The sequence below is a fragment of the Triturus cristatus genome, chromosome 6, assembly GCF_964204655.1.
Source record: "Triturus cristatus chromosome 6, aTriCri1.1, whole genome shotgun sequence".
NCBI lineage: Eukaryota > Metazoa > Chordata > Amphibia > Caudata > Salamandridae > Triturus > Triturus cristatus.
In genome coordinates this window covers 465,701,495-465,724,343 of record NC_140589.1, presented here as the reverse complement: position 1 = coordinate 465,724,343, position 22,849 = coordinate 465,701,495, and positions in this window count along the sequence as shown.

Genomic DNA, 22,849 nt, shown 5'->3' with positions numbered 1-22,849 from the left:
AGGTAGTCAAGCCAACCAAAATCTTTTCGTAATAGAGGGTCAGAGCTAGGATGACTTTGAGTCACTGAAACACAATAAAGGGGTGGAATAATTGGTCAATGGGGTGGATATGGTCTTGGTTGGCAATGGCACCATCCGCATACCACTTTCCAGCCATGCTGTACTGTCATCAAAACTGCTGGTATATAAACTACTGTCTAAATATAATAATAATACATACAAAACAATGTTGAGGGGTCCACCATGACCATAGCCACTCTCTCGCTTTCCTGTTTGAGCAAGAATAATGAAAGAAAAATGCACAGACTAGTTTACTTGGGCATTTAATCTTTACAGTAGAGTACCTGTCCTAAAATCTGTTCTCTTAGTCTTACCATACCTGTTCACAAGATATATAAGAGGAAAGGGAAAGCTTACTAACATAGTAGAAGAAAGCTACAGATTAGTACAGACAGGAGGAAGTCAGTTGCAGAAGCATACAATATAGAAAAAACTAGGATAATGCAGGGGTAACAAGAAGTTAACAAACCTTAGATAGAACGAAGAGGAATAGGAAAACAAAAAGAGACAGGCACAGTAAAAATAAAAAAGGAAAAATTATTCTAAATGGGGAGAGGTAAAAGTTAGGGAAGTAATAATAATATTAACAGGAGGACTTACTGGGCCAGCAGATCTGTCAGCTGCGATGCTGGTAGTGGCACCCATGGCACCCTGACCCAACTCAAAAGCTTGCTTCTTGACGCATGGGTGCTGAGGTAAGAAATAAAGAAGACAAACAAATAGATTAGTGGTACAGTTAGTCTCCCATAACATTTTTGGACAGGCAAATGCAGTGTCATTGTACTTTTCTAAATCAGATCAACCATAGTACTAGTATCCAGTTGACTTATTCCTAATTTTCTAACCCTAAACCCTATTCCAGATTTCCTAAACTACATTTAGAACAACTAATGCATTGCAACAAGTCATCTATGCTTCTCATCTCATGCTCAACCCCCTTTGATCGGCCAACTAAGTCTCCCTTTTTTTCAGCGTATAGATTCACACTACACATCACTGGGAGATTGTTCAGGACTGTACAACCTACATAAAGAAAGGCACAGAAAATGCTAACTCACTGATATTACTACTATTACCACTCTCTTCATGACAGGACAATGGAGGTTGCATTAAATAGAACAGGGCGGAGCTCGCTGAGGTTTACTTCGCTGAATTCTGCGGAGTAGCCAAAAAACTCAGCAAGGAAATCTTGTGCTATGCAGGTGTAGTTGGGATGGAGAGGCTTTTTACTGTTAGCTGATAAGAGATGTGATATGCAGTATTATATCATTGTTGTATCCTCAACAGTAACTGGATAGGGTCCTTTCTGAATAAATACCGGCATCAGGAAATTATCATTCCATCACCGCTCATCTGGACCCTGCACTAAGAACTGCTACTGTCAGCGAAATTAAATACTGCAGCACAGCCCTAGCATTTATTTTTTGAGTGCAAGAATAAAGCATTAGAAGTACAACAACAATTGGCACCCACTCATAAAAACCAGGAAACCCCCACAGACCGGAGACTCACCCGTGTCCACTCCTCCTAGTAAATATGTAGTTGCATGGCCCACTGAAAAAACAAGGATTCGGAGTTGGCCTGGGTGTGTAATACATGGCATGGTCCATGGGACAAAAAGCAGCATATGTTGGTAGCCAGCTCATTGTAGCAGGGGGCGGAGGGGCAGGGAGGGTCTCACATTGATGCTCAGGTGTCTCACCATGCCAAGCCCTGGCCCCTGAACCAGCAAGGCAGTGCTCCTCTAAGGACAGCACAGCAAAGCAGACTTGTGAGCCATGTAAGCAGCTGTCAGAACCCTGTCAGCTAGTGCTGAGCATTGCAGCATTAACCTTCGGAAGCCCACCCACTGCTACCTCAGAAGGAATGAGCCAGGCTCTCAGGCCAGCACGCAGTGGTAGCATGGCTGCTGCTAAAGCAGTGTTCCAACTCCAGAGCATAAAAAAGCTCCTTTCCTCCAAAAACAAAGCCAAACCCACAGAAAGAAATGATACAGCAAAAGAATTGACTTGATTGGGTAAAGGTGGCGCTGGTAAACACTGCAGTTTGTGAAGTGCTGAACTCCGCATTTCAAGCAGAGCATTAATTAGCCCAAGCGAGCGCCGTCAAGTTCGATTAGGTGGAGCCGAGCACTTGGCTAGCTCAAACTGAATCACAATATTTGTAATGTAACATTAACTTACATCTAAGTGTGAGCAGCATACTATTTGAAAACAAATATTGGCATTGTAGATCACAACACATAAATAATTACTCATCGAGTCCCAAAGCGTAGATACCCAGCAGGTCAGAGAGGTCCTGCTCCCGGTCCGGTATGTTTGCCCAGCTACTGCTAGGTGCGCTGGACCCCAATGTGCTGGCACACACACCAACACACCCTCCCCCACAGAAGCAGATGCTCTCACAGGGCATAACAGCTCTCAGGCCTCCCTGCCCACTGCCAGCATGGAGGGGAGGTGGTGCTGTATGTAAAAAACAAGTGAAGCCACCTTCGCCTCTGAAATAATGGCATGGGGCTTCTCCCCTTGGTAGTGCCGGCAACCACAAGGTATGCAGCTAGCAGCCGCAAGGTGTGTGACTAGCAGCCGCACAGGTGCTGCTGGTCCCTGTCTTGCCCTACTCTTCCATGGCGCTGTGAGGGAAAAAAAGAAGACATAGGAATAGGAAGGAATTCATAGAACATTAAAGGAAGAGCAAAGGAAGTAAAGAAAAACTAAAAAAAGTACAAAAAAAGTCACAGAAAAGGAAATAAAATGTAAAATACTCAAAACACAAAGACACACTAATAAAATAAAGGTCAATGAGAGATAGATGAGTGGGATAGGGGAAGGATTGCAATGATTTAAGTAGGATAGAAAAATCAGACCCAGCACATGCACAGAAATAGAAAAGCAGGTAAAATTAAGTGGCCATACCCATGGAGACCATGTGGGGCGGTTTGCTCTAATTATGCAGTGTGTAAGCACTCATCGCGCTACTGGCATGTAAAACAGCAGCATGAATGGGTAGATGGGCAAGCACTTCCGCCCACTCACAGATTTCCAGAGAATCTTGTGATTTTTTTTTACCCTCTGCAGGATTCCACGAAGCAGAACTCCAAAAATTCAACCCAGGCCTACTTGGAGGGCCCCGGGTCCCATGGGTTCCATCACCCACCCTTTCTGCCTAGGTTGTAATTCCAACCAGGTAGCTGTTTGGTCATACCACTGCTTCATCACTTCCTGACTGGCCTCTAGGTTGCCAGAAGCTTGCTCCCACAACTTGACAATTTGGCTTCTGAAGAACAGCATGTTGCTAACTTCATCCTGGAGAGTTTTCCTGAGAGCTTGGTTCTATCCATCTTTTGCCAAACTAAGAGGTCCCCTTACAAAAACTCAAAGGGGCGAATGCCAACCTTCTTCTGTGGCACCGATCTGTAAGCAAAGAGAAGGCATGGTAAGAGGATATCCCACTTACTCCTCAAGGCCTCAGCAGGCCTTTGATCATGCCCTTCAGGGTATTGTTGAACATTTTAACAAGCTTATTTCTTTGTGGCTGGTAGGGTGTGGTGAACTTGTAAGCCACTCCAACCTCCTTCCACATTGACTGTATATAAGCAGACATGAAGTTGCTGCCCACGTCAGGCACCACTTTCTTGGTGAAACTCACTCTGGTGAAAATCCCAACAAGGGCTTTTGGCCACTACATATGCAGTTGCAGTCCACAGAGGTATGGCCTTTGAGTATCTTGTGGCATGCTCCAACAGTACCAGGATAAACCTGTTGCCAGAAGGTATCTGGGGATACATAGGCCCAAAAATGGGATTCCTATAGGCCCAAAAATGGGATTCCCATGCTCTCAAAGAGTGTGCCAATGACAAGCAGGGGATTGAGGGGGGCTTTGAGCCTCTACCCTGTCTACCCACTGACCTGGCAGGTCAAACAAGTCCGACAGAATGCATCTGAGGAAATCTTCATATTAGCCAATAACACTGGGGGACAAGCCTGGCAAAGGTCTTGTCCTGCTCCAGATATCATGTCAGAGGTATTTCATGAGCAACCTCTAGTAGGAAGGCCACATAGCATTGGTGAATGACCAGTGCCATTATTGCCCATGCATAGGTGCCTTAGGCTCACTATATAGAAGGTTTCCCTTCCAGTAAATGTGGTGATTCCCAAAAGACATCACCTGCTACCTAGGCTTTGACCTCTTGCCTCATGCCCTCTAGGTTTGGGCACTGTTTCTGTGCTTTACAGAACTCTGCCTTGGTGGGTCCTCCTTCCACATGCCATCCAGTAAGCTCTGAAAGGTCACAAAGAAAAGCAATGTCCTTGTTAGTGGGCTCTACAGCGGCAACTGTTGGTGCCCCATCCATCTCAGCTAGGAGGCATTCAAGGGCTGGTTTAACGCACCTCTTGCCCTTCCCTCTTTTGACAGAAAACTGTTTCATTCTTCTAGGCTATAGCCCTCTCTGACTCCCTTCCTGGGCAGCCATAGACCTGTTGGTAGCACATTGCCACTCAGCAACCCTAATATTTCCAGGTGTGCCTTAAGCACCACTTCCTTCTGGGTAGTGTGCTCAAAGTCATTACGTAATCAAACTGTCCATAGGCATGGCAAGGCTCACTTCAACTTTCAGAAGACCTGAGACCACCCACTACACAAATGGAACAAGGGCTATGGGATAGTGACCTTCCTGGTTGTTAGCCCGCATAACCTGGTGGAATGCAGTGGGTATAACTTGCTCTGGGGCCACCAGCTAACTTCTTACCATAGTTATGCTGGCATCTGTGTCCCTCAGATCCTCCACACCTTGTCCATTGATGGTAACCCATTGCGTATACATTGCAGTATTTTAGGGCACATAGATTTTAGGAACCACCTCACTGTCACCGAGGGACACCAGGGTAACCTCACTGAACTCCCTCCCACTTACTGGGAGAAACTCCTCCCCAAGCACTTTGCTAGCTACCCCTGGTGTCTTACTTCCAGAGGGAGGTGGTGCTCTTGGGATCCCCCTTTTGGGGCCCATACACAAAACACTCATAGCTTTTTGTTTTTTCGGCTGACTCAGGGAAGCTCTGCTTCAGGTGGTTAGATTGGAAATGGTAATCTTTCCCCTGAGAGCTGCTTTGGGGGCCTTGAAAGTACTCTTTTTTCTCCCCCCTTCTTCTGTTGGGAATCCTGACCACCATTTGGGGAGTCCCCCTCAGATGCCTTCTTGGACACTCTGGTGCTGACCTTATGACTGCCTCCTCAGTAATCTTCCTGGGGTCAGTCAACTCGCTGTCCACCAGGTGTTGGTGCAGCTCTACAAAACAAGTATCTAGCATGTTCTCCTTTAAAATCAAGTCCAGCATAATAATCAACCTTGCTTCCACTCACCCAGCTTTCAGTGCCTTGCTTGAATAGTTAAGGAAATCTACCCATATTTGTGAGGATACTTGTGTCTGCCCCTAAACATCTGCCTATTCCTCTCAGGGGTCACCCCAAACATATTAAGTAAAATGGCTTTCGTGGGGGTGTACTGGGTCTGATCTTCCACCTCTAGTGTAAAACTACGGACTGTATCCCTCTTCATCGTGGGCATGTATCTCCACACACTACCCCCCAGTACTCTTCAGGAACTTTGTGCACCGTAAAAGCCACCTCATAGGCAGATATTCACTTCTCTATGGCAACCCCCACACAAAACTTGGCACCAGTTCAGAAAAATAGATTATGATTTTATAATTAAAACAAGACCAAAAATGACAAAAATCCAATAAGTAGATATCAAGATATGAATTTTAAAAATTAAAGTAGAAATAGCACTTAGAAGCAGTAAGCGCCTATAGTAGTTACCTGGGCATAGTTCGCAGAGTTTTGCTACGCGATACTCCGCGAAGTCAAAAAAACTTCGCGAAGGTTCGCGAGTGGTGGGGTGCAGTGAGAACTGCAGTTTGTGCTGGTATTCCTGCCGCTCGGGTAGAAATTCTACCAGAGCAGCAGATCACGCTCGCGAACTTACCATTCGCGATCGCGAGCGGGGAAAACATTCTGCTGCACATCGTGAAGCGGAGTTTTCTGCACTCCGCCAACTCAGGCCTAGTCATGCTGGACCAGGGCAAAGTCAAGAATTCAGGCCAACCATGATGAACCACAGGCCGGATAGTGAAGCCATGCAAGGCCCGCTGTTTCCACTTAACTAGTAGTTTTCTTGCTGATTTATTTCCCAGGAGGCCATGCCAACACATTTCTTACCCCCTTGACAACATTGGGGTTCTCTTCAGGACAAAGACTGGATCAGTTCTGTGGATAATATGTGAGTGCAAATTAGTATCCTTTCACCTAGTTACCCATTCTACACATTGTTTCAATCATTTTAGGCTGTATTTTGTGAATACCTTGGTTTGTCTGTTGCTCATTAGATCGTTGCTTCTGTTCAAGACAGCTTCTTTGCACCCAAGCGGTAACTTTTCCATTTTCATATCTGTGAAGAGAGTGATAACTTGATATTACTATAATTCAGAACGTTCCTAAACCATATGTTAATCTTAGTGCTGTCCATTCATTCTGACTACTGGCTGCTGGCTTTGTACCATTTTATTTTGACGTTGTTGAAAAAGTGTTCTCTTTGAGGCGCCTTTGAAATGTGCAAGTAGCTCGTGACTTCGTAACAAAGTATCTAACGTCCGCTGTTTAATCGGCGTTTCTGATTTCAATCCTTCTGAACGTTGTTATGCTTCACCCGTCCGCTGTCTACTCCCGCAGGAAGCTGGATCAGCGTGCAATCCGGTGTGGGTGGTTAAAGCTGAATTAATCAAGCAACATTTCTGCTTCAGATGCATGCGGGTCTATGTAGTTTATTGTGGAGATTCTTAATGTTTACATTGTTATTTTATAGTTTTTCACAATATAAGGCTCCTGATGCCCTACTTTAGTAATAAGCAAAAACAAACTGCTGTTTTGTTAAACCATGACTTGATATGTTTGAGTTGCCTCGTATTGGCGCATACTGCTTGCTGGTATCTGTGGTATTTTATGGTTAAACAAGGAATTGTTGTTCAAAATTGAATACACATGCTGCAATGGCAAGCCTAAGACATGCTTAAAAGCCTACTAAGGTAGGTGGCACAATCAGTGCTGCAGGCTACTAGGGACTTACAAAATAAATTAAATGTGCTAATTTGGTGTAATCCAGTGTTACCATGTTTAACCCCTTCCATGCTCATGACGGAACGGTTCCGTCATGAGCCACGGTTGAGCTGTGCTCATGACGGAACCGTTCCGTCATCGGCCCGCCCGCGCACGAACCCTTCAGCACCGCGGCGGAATTCGCCCAGCGCTGAAGGGGTTAAAAGCAAGAGCACAAGTACTTTAGCACTAGTTAACCGTGGTAAAGTGTGCAGAGTCCTAAAGCCAGCAAAAACAAGGGGGCATATCAACAAGGGTGTTATCTCTGCTTTTTTGGCTTTAAAAGCCAAAAAAGCAGAGATAAGACTAGCACCCTATCAACAACAGGGTGCTAACATGCAAATTTGCATGTTAGCACCCTTTTACTCTACGCTTCCCCTTGCATCTCTAATGAGATGCAAAGGGGGCGTTCCAGAGTAAAATAATAGGAGAAATGTCGCTAAGCCACATTTCTCCTATTATCAAGAATATCGCTAACCCTGTTAGAGACAAAAAAAGCAGCGCTAACCGCGGTTAACGCTGCTTTTTTACATCTGGTATTTTTCTGACTTAGCCATGATATCCTATGTAAGGTGGATATCATGGCTAAGTTTGTCTGTCCCTATCAACAAGCTAACGTGAGATTATCGTTGGGTTTCCAGCGATAATCTCACGTTAGCCACTTAGCGTGAAGATTTTTATCGCTATTGAGATAAGCGTTGCTAATAGCACGCTATCTCAGCGATAAAAATCAACGCTAGCCGGCGATAATTATCCTAGCGCTAAGTGCGCTTAGCGATAATTATCGCTGGTTGTTGTTGATATTCCCCAAAGTCAGCAAAAACTGGAGGATTTAAGGCAAAACATTTCTCTCCTCAATGCAGTTAGGAAGATTATTGCAAGAAGCCTAATGGAATATTGACAGGCATGGACCCAGGAGAAATTCCCTGTGACCAATCTGGAGTCAGACCCAACTGTTCAGTAATTGATAATATTGATGTAGTACAAACTATTATAGATAAATAATGTAGTCACCAGGAGTCAGGCTGTCTATGCTGCTTTTATTGATTTTTCACAGCATTTGACCATTATAAGAAAATGCCCCCTTTTTTGCATGCTCATCCCCAAGTTTTTTCTAGCTTTTTCTACAGTTTCTTGGACTCCGCACACTAGGACATTTCTGTCCAGTGCCTTTGCTGGGCCCAAAAAACATATGAAAATTGGCTACATTCCTGATTGGCATATTTCATTTACCTATAAGTCCCTAGGATATGATACCAAAGTGTACTCAGGAAGTGTACCCAGGGCCTGTAAGCTAAATTTCACTAGTGGATATGTGCCACCACTAATGTGACAATGCAAAGCATGTCCACAAGTCTTGCCACTGCAGCCCTGCAAGAAAAAACTTTTGCCAGGCCTAAAGCTTAATTTTAATACTTACATCACCCATAATGTAGGCCCCACCTGCCTATAGGTTTGGAGGCCCGGTAGTTAAAAAGTATGGCATGTGTACTTATGTTTTACATGCTCTGGCAGTGAAAAATCTCCCTCCAAAGCCCTTGTTCAATGTGGTATGGCTGGCTCACTCATAGAAATGCACAGTGATTAATAAATTATGTACAGCAATGCCATACCGCTCAAAGGATCAGTTTTTCTTTATTGTCATCACTGATTTCAAAGCTTTTTCTGGACCCGAATGTTTCTGGCATGAGAACAGTTTTTCAAAGCCACAGTGCGTGTGTTATGGACTTAAATGACACTGGTAAAATGTATTTCATCCAATTCCTCTGTCCTTTAAGATGATAGTAGATGGTGCAGCAAATGCACCAGGAGGGCCTGGAAGTTCAATTTCATATGTGGACTGAGGTATACACCACCTACATATATCACAAAAGTATATGCCAAAAACACTGGGGTGGACTTCCTGGGCTATGTTTATATATTCGGGAGTCACTCATAAAGTGTACCTTGTGAGCTGACAAGTTATTTTATTTTATTTTTGGATTTCTAAAGCGCGTAGGTACCTGAGGGCGTCCCAGCGCTGATACTCGCCTGCCAGATCCAGGAAGGGGGGATGAAAGGGGAGTGGGCAGAATGACCAGATGGAGAAGGAAAACATTTACGGGAATAACCAAGTTTTCAAGCGCTTACGGAAGGACAGCAAGTCAGTTTCCGTTCGAATGGTGATGGGAAGGGCGTTCCATAGCTTAGGAGCATTGAATGAGAAGAGACGGCCTCCTGAGCGTACTCTTCTTATTCTGGGGATGCTGGCCAGGGACAGGGTGTTTGACCTTAGCTGCCTAATGGATTGATAGGGTTTGATGAGTGGTCTCAATATGGGTGGGCCTTTGCCGTGGAATATTTTATGCGTAATACATAGGGTTTTGAAAGCAATGCGTTCCTGGATTGGGAGCCAGTAAAGTGATTTCAGAGCAGGTTTCGCCGAGCATCTGGATTTTGTCCCGGTGAGGAGCCTGGCGGCTGCATTCTGGATACGCTGCAATTTATTGATAACTGAGGTTGGGGCACCTAGATATAGGGCATTTCCATAATCCAGTTTTGAGATGATCAGGCCTTGGATTAGGAGCTTTCGGGACTGAGGGGGGATTAGAGGAAGAATCTTCCTCGCAGTTCCGCATAAGGCCGAAGCAGGTGCCGGCAGTATTCCTTGCTTGAGCTTTGAAGTTAAGCTCTTGGTCCAACCAAATGCCCAGGCTCTTGATTTTATTTTTTGGGGTGGGGGGAGATCCCATACAGGGCGGCCATGAGAGAGAGATGGGACCTTTGCGAGGTTCACCCAGTAGTAGGATCTCGGTTTTCTCCCCATTAAGTTTAAGGCGAGAGTCTCGCATCCATTTGGATATGCTCTGAAGGCAGGAAGCCAAGTTCTCCATGCAGTGGGCTGACTGATTTAGGGAGACGACTAGTTGTGTGTCGTCGGCGTACATGACTACCTTTATTCCAAAAGGTGACACGATGTCTTCAAGGGGGGACATGTACATGTTGAAAAGTGTGGGGCTCAGGGAGGAGCCCTGGGGAACCCCACACTGGAGAGGAAGAGCTCTAGAGTGTGCAAGTCCGTCGGCCACCTCGTAGGTTCTGTGTTCCAAAAAGGATTTAAGACAGTCCAGAGCGGAGCCAGTGACTCCTGCCCTGGAGAGACGGTGGACAAGGATGGTATGGTCCACCGTGTCGAAAGGCCACACTTAGGTCCAGGAGGATCACTGCCACTGAGCCTCCTGTATCCAAAATAGATCTTGCTTCTTCAATCACGGCTAGAAGGGCGGTGTCGGTGGCCTGCCCTGGTCTGAACCCTGTCTGGGAGTGACAGAGGACATTGTTAGACTCTAGGAAGGTGGAGAGTTGCTACTTGATTGTGCTGACCGTTTTGAAGTTGCACTGTTTCGGCTGCGCTTCATATTGATGTTTTTTGGCACCTTTCGGGTGTCTTAATGTTTGGGGTTGAAGCAGGAGTCGGGAGTTTTAGGTACTGTGGTGTGTCTGGAAGGGGAAGGTTGGCCATTTGGCTCTGAAAGTATAAGATAGATCAGTTAGGGAGGGGAAAGTGGATTTGGTTGCAAAAACGGGGTTGTGTGGAGGCGTGTCCGGCCAGAGAGTAGAAAGATTTTGTTTTCTGGCCTGAGCTCTGGCAGACAGAGTTTGAGCGTGCTTCGGGGTGCACTGGGGCAGCTAAGGAAGAATGCGGAGGTTTTTGGAATGCACTCCTTCCATATTATGGGGGCTACTCCGGCCATAAAATTGGTTTGGAAATGGTCACACATTAACCAAATTGGCAGGTGGTGATCAAGTTATTGCGAGAGATATGAGCACAAATGAGCGATCAGTTGGAGGGGGCACATTGCAAGAAGGGGTAGTTGGGAGTACTTGCTAACATTCTTCCTTTATTTGCATGGTGCATAGCCAGCCCTGAGCATGACAAAATGACTACATGTTTAGTAGCACACTAATTTATTAAATGGGTGGGGAAATATGCTGCTCACCAGATTTACAGATGTAACCTGGGATTGCCCTGCAGTTAGCATGAGATGCTTTGGTGGAGCAAGAGTGGTAAGAGATCAGGTAACCTACTGCCGTTTTTAACAACAGCTGTGCAAAATGGGGGAGCACGGACATGTTGCTGCTGGACTTGGGTAAATTACTTGGTACGGCTTTCTGGGCTCCCCCTACTTCAACACGTGCAAAGAGACTTGGTGTTAATACAGCAAAAGCTGGCTGGGGTCTGCATTGTATGGACTGAATATGTGTCCAGGTGGAAATGGAGGGGGGCTTTGAAGAGTGTGGCAATGGACAGGGCCAGATGGAAACTGAATCCGGCAGTAAGAGTTTTTTGCAAATCGAATGAAATCTCGGTATTGTTGCACGCGGGGATTCTGAAGAGCAATACGTTTTTCTATCGAGTGGATGGGGTCCATCTGTCTAAAATGGGCAATGCATAACACGTGATGGAATTGCGAGATTTGCTGTCTGAATTATGGCATTAATCGATATGGCGCTGATTAATGTGTCCTTTGCTGGTTGCAGTGGGAAAATGTTTGTATATTTGGGAGTATAACTAGAATGCAAACCTACCTACAAAGCATTTAAGTGCCTTCTATTGTTAGGTGAAACTGTAGCATACTGCCTGTAAAGGAGCTGATGTAAAGTAGGCTAAAGAAGAAAAAGGGGGTTAACATGAGCATGTGGTTATAGCAAATAAAGGCAGAGCAGAAGAAGGTCAGTTCTATGTGCATTTTCCTATGGTTTATATTGTCCACCTCAGTGTTATTGATGCTGCAAATGTTGTGTCGGCCGCTGGAGAGTGTGATCTTGTCTGGCAGGTCCGGCAAAATGTTTTATTCCTGTAGGATGATTCAGGAGTTTTTAAAGGTTTTGTTAAAGTAATTGAGGTGAAGTTTGGATGTGGGATTAAACATGTTAACCTTTTTCCAGTTTTTACTATATCAGCTACACCACATGCAGCATCATTAAAGAGGTCAGGTGGCACTCACAGATGACTGTGAGCTGGACTTTGCTTCCTTTAAAGTATGGCAGTTTGTTTGCAGTAACAGCTTTTCTGAAGTTTGATTCGAGGTATATGACATTCACTTTGCATTGATATTAGATGTTCTTTGCCTTCCTTCTACATGAGCTGCATACAGTCGCGGCCGGCATGACTCATGGCTAGGGGGATGTAGGGGTCGTGCAGGGATGCAGTCATGTGTGTGGGGGGGTTATTTTAAAATAAAAAAATTTAAAAATTAACTTACCTTTGCTGGCCCGATCCCCCATCGTGTCTACTCCTCTCCTGCTCTCCTGCCTCTGGGAGGAAAAGGAAGCAGGCAACCTCCCTCCCCTCCCCTAAGCCAATCACAATCCTGCAACGGCAGCATTGTGATTGGTCGGGATGCTGACCAGTCAGGCACCTATGGGGGGGCATTTTCTCCAGGTAAACTGCATGCAGCCTACATGAAGAGAAAAGGCAGAGTGCGCATGACTGGTTTGGTCAGCCCCAGAGGGCCGACCAGTCAGCGCCCTCAGCAGTGGGCAAGACACTCCTCCACTGCCCTAGAGCAGCCCTGCCCACCCTCGCCTCCAATCAAACACTTCTGCTTTCTCGCAGTGCGAGAAGCATAAACATAAAATGGTGGTTTTACCATTTTATGTTTTTGCTTGTCACACTGCGAGAAAGCAGTGGGGTGACGCTCCTCTGCCCTAGTGGAGGAGCCGGCCCTGGCTGGATATCTTTTTGAATAAAAAGGGATCGGCGTTGTTAATTGGTTAAAGTTGTTGCGGCTCATTGCCAACAGCCAGTCCCGCACTGTATTTGAATGCTGAAATTGGCGATGCAAACACATTTCAAAATATTGAGCTGTAGGTAAGCTTGACCTACATGTCTGCATTCTTGTAAGCTGGCCCTCGAAACATTTCTAGATGGCACTTTCAGGAAGAACTTACTGATGAAACCTGGCAATCTTATCAATTAGGAGGACTCCACTGAGATCTGTGTAGAGATAAAAGGCCATAAGAGATGATAGTGTTACTTGGGGAAGGCAGAAAGTAGCAGGGATAATCTTCAATCTGGAGGAGTTGGAGATGCATTAGCAAGGATCTATTGTACTTGTAGGACGAATGCCATAGTATGGTAATTTTATTGAACAACAACCCCTAGATGATGTTGAAAATGGACTCATGGTCAAGTTAGTGCTGTTTCTGTCCTACTCTGCAGCCTGTCATCAGATTGATACATTGAGAGTTCTGCAGGTGGAGTTATTCTTGTTCTTAAGGATCTGGGTGGTCGCGGTTGTTGCAGTGATCACGCACAGGAATAGAACTTTGGTGATGCGTCAGATATTGGTTTTTTTCAGCAACAACAGGATTTGTCATAACTTGCTGGACTCTGGGAAAATGCCCCATACTTTTGGCAACATGCCACCTTGACAGGCAAAAGGCAGGAATGCGCTGTATTAAAGGAAATACAGCACATTCCTGTATTTTACCGTTTACTTGCACTTTTTTGGCAGCCTAGGACCAACGCAGGCCACCCTCCACCATGGTGCAAGGATGTTTGCGTTACATGCAGATTTGTTTTTGTGCAGGAAGGCACATATTCCTGCACAAAAACATTCCTGAGAGGCCTATTACTCTTAGTAACGAAGAGAAATAAAAATATTTCTCCACGTTACGCCTCACCAGAGAAGGCGTATCTTTTTTGCACATTCCCAGGTGTACCATTTCTGGTACATCTGGAAATGCGCAAAATACCATGGGAGTTACGTGGGAATATCCACGCAATGCCCATGGAATGCCTTCCCAGGGCAGAGTAAGGCAACACAGCGATTTGCGCTGCGTTGACTTACTGCAATTTTGAAGGCACCACTCAGGGTCAAACAAAGTGGTCTTGCGTGGCTTAATAAATCGCATGTAAGGTTTGCGTCGCTCTTGCACCACGTTGCGTGGTGCAAGAGCATCTCAAACCAGCTCATAAATAGGCCCTTAGGTTTGGAAGCTGCACTCGAGATGGCTGGGTGAAGAAAGTACATTTTGGTGCATTGTGAGGCACTAGTGTGGGGTTGATAGCTGGTTCTTCCATATCGTTAAAATGTTCTCTGATTACGTTGAATTTCGTCTTGAAATAAAGATGGTATTTAAGACTTTAATTCATAGAACAGGGCGATGCAGCGTCTGAACAGCGGTATCCCATACTTTATTTAAAGTAATACTCCAGCACAACACTGAAGCACGGTTCGTGAATGAAGAACTTGTGTCTTGTCTTCGCCTTAATACGTTTCTGTAATGGGCTAACCACGCATCACAACCGCGCATCTAAGCTTTTGATGACCGCATCACAGATGGCTTGGTCGTTAGTCTTGTGGCCATCCCATACCATTGGATTGCTGTGTAGAAAGTGAAAAAGGTACTTGTAGACGTAGATGCCCTCAAGATGAGATCAGTTGTGGGATGTTGATGAACTACTGATTGTTGCCTATCTCATAATGATCAATGATAGTGTGTCCTCAGTCTTTTACACCAGCATCTATCAGATTCACATAAATAAACTAATGCTTATTTTCTCTTCGAATTAGACTTTCCCTTTGCAATGTATCCCCTTTGATAATTGGGTAGGCGTACAAGAAGTTGAATGAGGAAAGCAGTTTAATAAAATCTTAAACAGCTAGACAAATTTACCCCTACCAATGTTTGATATTCTTAAACAGTCACTTCTATTTAAGATAACCCAAAAGGAAGGCAGCGTCTTAGAATTTACTCTATTGCAATATTCCATTTAATAATTCAAAATAAACAAAACGAAATTGGATTTAAAGTCAAGAAAACAAACATCCTATTAACTCCACGAGTAATTAATCTTTTTCAGCAAACTGGCAATGCAACATGGTGTAGGCATTAATGTCTATGTTTTGTTCGATATAGGAGAATGGATGGTCCCTGATGCTTCGCAAAGCCACAAAACTGGCGCATTTTGCTCAGGGCAGGGCCTTTCACCTGCATTAGAATCAACCATTCCGAAGAAGAGTCATTTTTGATATGCCATGCATTTAATTTATTCTTTCTTCTCCCAATCCAATCTACCTTGATGCTATTTAGCTTGCTTCTTTCAAGTTGACACTGCCTTCGGGTCATTCATAAATTCAATTGCTGTACAGCAGGAAGCCTCGAAGAAGAGAACTGTTGAAAATGAAAACCTAACTTGTGCATGGAATGTCAACACCCCGCCCCCCTCTGCTTCCTGAGTGGAATAATCAAACTCATGAGTAAGAGCCTTCTGAGCGAATGGCTGACGTGTGGGTTGATGGGTAAAACAAACAGCTTTGACTATCACACTTGTAATGTTGTTTATCGGAATTAATATGGGCACATGCGGCTTCACTTAATTAGCATTAAAAATGTGTCTGTTGCCAACGCTTATGTTAAATCTGACTAGCAGACTAGATCTTCAGCCAACTGCTGCGTCGAGCATGTTTCATGGCGCAACGAGCCAAAGCATTTCTTTCCAAAAGTAAGTTTTCAACTATTTAAGAATCACGTTTCAAAGCAAATATTAAAGGCAGGTTGTACTAAAATATACATTTGCAATTATTACATTGCTCGATGTATGGTGTTTGTTGCGGCTACATATAACACCGTTTTTGTTACTGGCTACTTTATAGCGTCAAACACGTTTCTCATTAATTTCTAAACTCTTAATTCAAGACACCAACACGAAAAAAAAGATTTCGAAGTGTTGTATGTGCGTTTGGAATCAAACTAATTCGTAGTATTTGAATTCCAAATTTTACAAGAACATTAACTGGAGTGGATTTGTGACACTAACCATGGACGTGAGTGTCTCATCCTTCTGAGGCACTGCATTCTAATTATTGTATCTGCATTTGGAGACTGCCAAAGCCACATCGAAGAACTTGCTACTCTTGGAGTTAGCTGTCCCCCTTAACTGGCCAGCTTGACTGTTTCCAGAGGGTCAGGTGGATTGTGGAAGTTGGGTCACCTTGCTTTAATTGGCTTTTTCCTTCTATAAAATATGTCCATAAAAGCACAGTCATAATATCAGTAAGTAATAATAGGACACAAACGGGTTACAAGAACAATAAAATCCATCGAGATAATATCTACAAGGTTAAGATACGGTAAACAACAGTAGTAAAAAAAGTAGATGTGTTTCAGAAAGGAGTATCACAATAAGATTACAAAGCGCGCAACAACTTTCAGGAGAGAACATTCCAAGTGTGTAAATACTGCAAGGGTGAAACGGAATTCGTCAAAATATTTGCTAATGTTTTAAACAATGATAGAAACAAAAATAAAATAAGCATACATGGAGTACACATCGAGTTACGGGCACACACTGCAGCTTTCAAGAAAGAACCAACCCGAAAGGTTAGCTCATCATCCTCTAAGGTAATAGCCTTCCTATAAGCTCGCAGAATGGTATCAAAAACCATTTGGTATATATGATATAATAATTACAAAAGAATAAAAAATGCAACATAGCTTGTTTATGAGGAACGTTGCAGGGGCATGGCAAGCGGTCGAGGTTAGAGCTATACCCCGCAGGGAAGCAGAGCAGAAATATCATTATATCGGCCCTAAAACGAAAAAGCAAACCCCCTCCCATTGGCCAATAGGTTTTAGTAGGTAGCTAGAAGGAGTATGGGAGAAGTTCTCAATGAGCAAATATCTGGCGACAGAGGATTTCTGAGCCTCAGTATTATATCCAGCTTTATTGTACAGTGTATATAGAGCCTCTGCAGTTTTTTTTTGCCTAAGCTACCAGAATCTGCGGGGTTTAAAAATATGTGCTCATAGTTCACGCTAGTCAAACTTTTGCAGACAGCTGCAAGCCAGGGAATATCCCTGCCCCTATTACAGTTTAGGCAATCTAATATAATTGCCCTAGTAAGTTGCGCAGCTGGATTGTTCCAAACAGACAGCCAAAATAGGGCAGGGCGAGCCTTAATATAATCTTCTATGCAAGGCAGTTTGAGTTCGCTATGTCAGGCATACTGAGAGGAAGAAATGGGAGCGCCCAAGATTTTGCGACAAAATCTGTTCTCTTCTTCCTGAATGCCTTTGCAATTACTAATGCCCCAAACTTCTGCTCCATAGTAGGCGGGTGAGGTGCATTGATGTTTGAAGATCTTAACAATGGCATATATGGCCTCTGAATTTCACGGTTGGGGCAGGGCAAGTATTGAGTAAATAGAATTAGAGAACTTACGCCTGCTATAAGCCACATGGTAAACCCATAATCCATTTGCAGCAAATACCAGCCCTAAATAGGGAAAAGTGTGAGTTCTTTGTAAACTATGAGAATCTAAAACAATTGAATTGTTAAGATATTTCCTCGAACCACACGACACAATTTTTTTTTTTTTAATTGGTGCGTAGATCCACACTTGCCATAAAATCAACAAAACCCCGCACCAAAGCTCGTAGGGCTTTAGGGGTGCGGCCCATTAGGACCGCGTCATCAGCATACAGTAGAGCAGGGAGTTTATAACCGGTAATGTTTGGGACATCATGGGTAAGTGTTACCAAGTGGACATGTTGCTGCTTGACTTGGGTGAAAATGACTTGGTACGGCTTTCTGGGCTCCCACTACTTCAACACATGCAAAGAGACTTGGTGTTAATACAGCAAAAGCTGGCTGGGGTCTGCATTGTATGGACTGAATACGTGCCCATGTGGAAATGGAGGGGGGCTTTGAAGCATGTGGCAATGGACAGGGCCAGATGGAAACTGAATCGGGCAATGAGTTTTTTGCAAATCGAATGACATCTCGGTATTGTTGCCCACGGGGATTCTGAAGAGCAATACGGTTTTCTATCGAGTGGATGGGGTCCATCTGTCTAAAATGGGCAATGCATAAGACGTGATGGAATTGCGAGATTTGCTGTCTGCATTATGGCATGAATCGATATGGTGCTGATTAATGTGTCCTTTGCTGGTTGCAGTGGGTATATGTTTGTATATCTGGGAGTATAAATAGAATGCAAACCCACCTACAAAGCATTTAAGTGCCGTCTATTGTTAGGTGAAACTGTAGAATACTGCCTGTCTGCAGAAAAAAGGAGCTGATGTAAAGTAGGCTAAAGAAGAAAAAGGGGGTTAACATGAGCATGTGGTTATAGCAAATAAAGGCAGAGCAGAAGAAGGTCAGTTCTATGTGCATTTTCCTATGGTTTATATTGTCCACCTCAGTGTTATTGATGCTGCAAATGTTGTGTCGGCCGCTGGAGAGTGTGATCTTGTCTGGCAGGTATGGAAAAATGTTTTATTCCTGTAGGATGATTCAGGAGTTTTTAAAGGTTTTTTTAAAGTAATTAAGGTGAAGTCTGGATGTGGGATTAATCATGTTAACCTTTCTCCAGTTTTTACTATATCGGCTACAGCACATGTAGCATCATTAAAGAGGTCAGGTGGCACTCAGAGATGCCTGTGAGCTGGACTTTGCTTCCTTTAAAGTATGGCAGTTTGTTTGCAGTAACAGCTGTTCTGAAGTTTGATTCGAGGTATATGACATTCACTTTGCATTGATATTAGATGTTCTTTGCCTTCCTTCTACATGAGCTGCATACAGTCGCGGCTGGCATGACTCATGGCTAGGGGGATGGAGGGGTCACGCAGGGATGCAGTCGTATGTGGGAGGGTTATTTTAAAATAAAAAAATTAAAAAGTTAACTTACCTTTGCTGGCCCGATCCCCCATCATGTCTACTCCTCTCCTGCTCTCCTGCCTCTGGGAGGAACAGGAAGCAGGCAACCTCCCTCCCCTCCCCTAAGCCAATCATAATCCTGCAATGGCAGCATTGTGATTGGTCGGGATGCTGAATAGCCAGGCGCCTATACGGGGGCATTTTCTACAGGTAAACTGCATGCAGCCTAATAGTAAAGGAAAAGTACTCTACCTGTATATTCCAGAATGTACAATGTATCATTTAATTAATATGCTGACACTTAAACTAAGCCTAAACATGAAAATTAAACCACTCTCAAAGCATAGCCAGAGTTCAATTCATAAAAAAAAAATTATTTATTTTTTACTATAGTCAATTGTTTGAAAAATGTATTCAATACATATGCTTGTTCATAACTTTATAAGAAGGACATCAAATAACAAAGAACAAAGACCCAAAATTCAAGGGGTCCCAAACGTAATCAACTGCGCACAAACTCACAAACTCATACCGGTATCACAACGCACCAAAAAAAGCACGCTTCATACATACAAAAATAAAATAGTCAAAATGACAAGGGAAAAGAGGCCCAAAAACCGGCCACAGTATACAATAAATAAATGAGATCATTAAAGACATTTAATACTCTGTTGAGTAATACATGTTCAAATTTAAGGAATTGGGGCTTGGGTGGACCTCATAGAAGCGCAGACGCGCGTTTCGGTGAACGCACCGAAATGTGGGTGCCTCCTTCCTCATGGCGAACAGTAAGAAATTTGAGAATGTTTAGCTGGGACCTAACAAGAATAAGATAACAAATCAAATTACAATCCAGATTTAAATCAATAACAAAATAGCATTATTTGCCTAGATAAATATACCATGAGAGGGTCATTAGTTATACGTGTCAGCGTCAGACAAGAAAAAGGCAATATATCAAAATATGATTAAAATACAAAAAACACTAGAATATCCTGTTTAGGTACTGGAGTAAGACCAAAAAACGAAAATAGGTAAAGACTGAAGAAGTAGATCTGAAAATATGTAAGCCTGAGGGTAGATAGATTCCTCTCACAAGCACAAGGAAAAAATAGGGAAGAAGAAAAGGAAGAAAGAGAAAAAAGACAGAAAAAAAGGAAAAAGAAAGAAGAAAGAAGAAAGAAAAGGGAAAGGGAAAGAAAGAGAGGAGAACGAAGAAGGGGTAAAAGAAAAAGAAAAAGAAAAGAAAGAAAAACAAGAAAAAAGAAAAAGAGAAAAAGGAAGAGTGAAAGAGAAAAAGACAAAAAGTGAGCGCAGTGCCTAGCGGGAGTTCTAAAGTCACTAGATACAAAAACGAAGAACACATTCCCGCTCACCTGTAACGGCTATATCTTATAGCAAACGAGTCAAGCTGACGAACCAGCGGCCAAAAACGCTCTGGTCTCAAGCTAACGGTAGGTGCATGAGAGAACTAAAATCTTCTAGGTGAAAACAAACATCGAGGTCTAAAAGTGATAAATTAAAAAAAAAAGAGAAATTCAGAGATGTAGCAGCCTAAAAGGAGCGCTGACAAGGTTAACGCAAAAAAGAAAAAGAAAGAAAAGGGAGGCACTTGAGAAATGAATAAATAAATGAAAGGTCAGGCTCTCCAGCAGAAAAACAAATGATTCAATACAAACAAAGGAAAATAGGAGTAATAGCTCAAGTCCAAATAAGAACAACAGTCAGATATCGAGACTAGTTACATATCGTAGGGCGCTAACAAGAATAAGAACAAGAAAAATTCACCTGTAGAGAATGTTGAGAGCTCGAAGTCTTGATTAGAGTTTTCAGTTGAAGGAAATCGAGGCGGTGAATGATAGGAATCCTGAATGGTCAAAGGACAACTAATGAAAAAGGAGCTCAGTAGTGACGATTCATTAAAGCATGCTAGATTGGCAAAATTAAACAAAAATAAAATTGAACAAAGAAACCCACTGTGTCTATCGGGGCGGGTTTTAATATAGCGTTGAAAATAAAGACGCACCGTCGGGAGGTTCGCTATGATACTCCTCGTCACGGTGGTTGACAAGAACTGTAAGAGTAAAAAAATCAAATATAAAAATAGGACAGAACAGAGAAGGATATAAATGTCATTAGTTCATATGCACAGAAAATAGCGTACAGAGCGCTATGAAGAGGCTCAACGCCTTCTATGCAAAATACCTGATAACAAACAAGCCAGACGAAAAACCCGCCGTACGAAAGGATCTCAGGGAGGAGAAATATCTTCGGGCGGATATATGAATGTACTCATAGCCAAATGGTCCGAAGAACACACTGACGTGTTACAAGGCCGTTTAAATAGGCCAGTGACCGATCGATTCACAAAGCGAAGAGACGTGCCTAAGCTTAAAGGGCCAGCGGGTCGGGTCCGTTTGTGGTGTACTAAAAGGGGGGAATAATATAGGTGTCATTGTCATAATGATGGCAACAACGTGCCCAATCAAGTATATAGGCATCAGGGAGTGCAGATCTGATACAAATGCAGTGTAGTTAAAAAACAAAAACGCAAATTTGTATCCATTAGTAGAAGCACGAAAGAGGGCCCAATCCGATGCATAAACAACATAATGGAAACAACATAGAAAAAACGAAGTCCACAGAGAGAATTAGTTCGGCGGCTAGTTGTAGCCTAGTGATACCAAATCTTACTAAAGAAACGGGAAAGACCAGGTTTTAAAAAATAATCATCATACTTCTGGAAATATGAGAAGAGGGATAAAGAAAAGAAATGCAGCATATCGTCGGTAAGCAGTGGAAATAACGCTCAAGTGCTTAGATCGTAACAATTGAAAAAGAAGAACTAGGAAAATAGCAGGTTTGCAAATATGGAGGTCAAATTTAAAAAACATTTTTTTTACATGACTAGAGAAAACGCAAAAGGCTCAAGAATCAGGAGGTACACGGCCATTTAAATCTAATCAAACAGGACTATATGGCCAGGAGTTAAAGGATGGCGTTTTCCCAAGGGAGGGATTCATTAAGTCCCTTGTCCTTAGATCTAAGAACAAAAATCCAAAATTCTTCTCGCTTCTTGCGTATGTTGTTGCTGTCGGATCCACTTTGTTGGCGAATCTTCTCTAAGATCGTCCAACGAAGATCAGCTTCCGAGTGTCCCTTCTCAATCCAATGATTTACTAAGGGGGCTCCATGTTTAGAGCGTCTGATATTTGACTTATGCTCACCTATCCGTATCCTTACTTCTCTGTCGGTTTTGCCTACATAGGGAAGGAGACAGGGGCATTGGATGGCATAAATGCAGTTGGATGTCCTGCAGTTAGTCATATCTTTCATGATGATGTTATACTCATTGATACAGATATAGTCACTGACTATGGCATTGGCACAAGCGTGGCACGTGCCACATTTGTGGTTGCCAGTAATGGGGGCAGCTCCCTCAATCGACCTTTGTATCCATCCTTTGGATTCAGGTTGTTTAGCTCTAACTACCCAATTTCTCTGATTTTTATTCCTGCGGAATGCAAACATAGGTTTAGGAATGTGTGCTGTTTCCGACTCTAGATTCAAAAGGTGCCATTGTGAGTTAACAATCTGCCTGATTTTATTGTTTATTATAGAATGTTTAATAACGCAGACTAACTTATCTGGCTGGTTTTGTGTTTTGGGTAAAAACATGGAGTCACGATTGTAGAAACGAGCTCTCTTGAGAGCGTTTCTTACCATTCAACGGGGGTATCCTCTTTGAATGAATTTTTCTTTCATGTTTTCGGCATGAAGGAGGTAATCATTGATAGTCGTGCAATTTCTGCATAAGCGAAGGAATTGGCTGGATGGTGTTCCATCCTTCTGGCTCCTCGGATGGAAACTATCAAAATGAAGGAGTGTGTTCCTGGCTGTGGGTTTGGTGTAGAGGGAAAAACAAAGTTTAGATTCCTGATGTTCGACCCACACAGCCATGCAGCCGACATGGAGAAAAGGCAG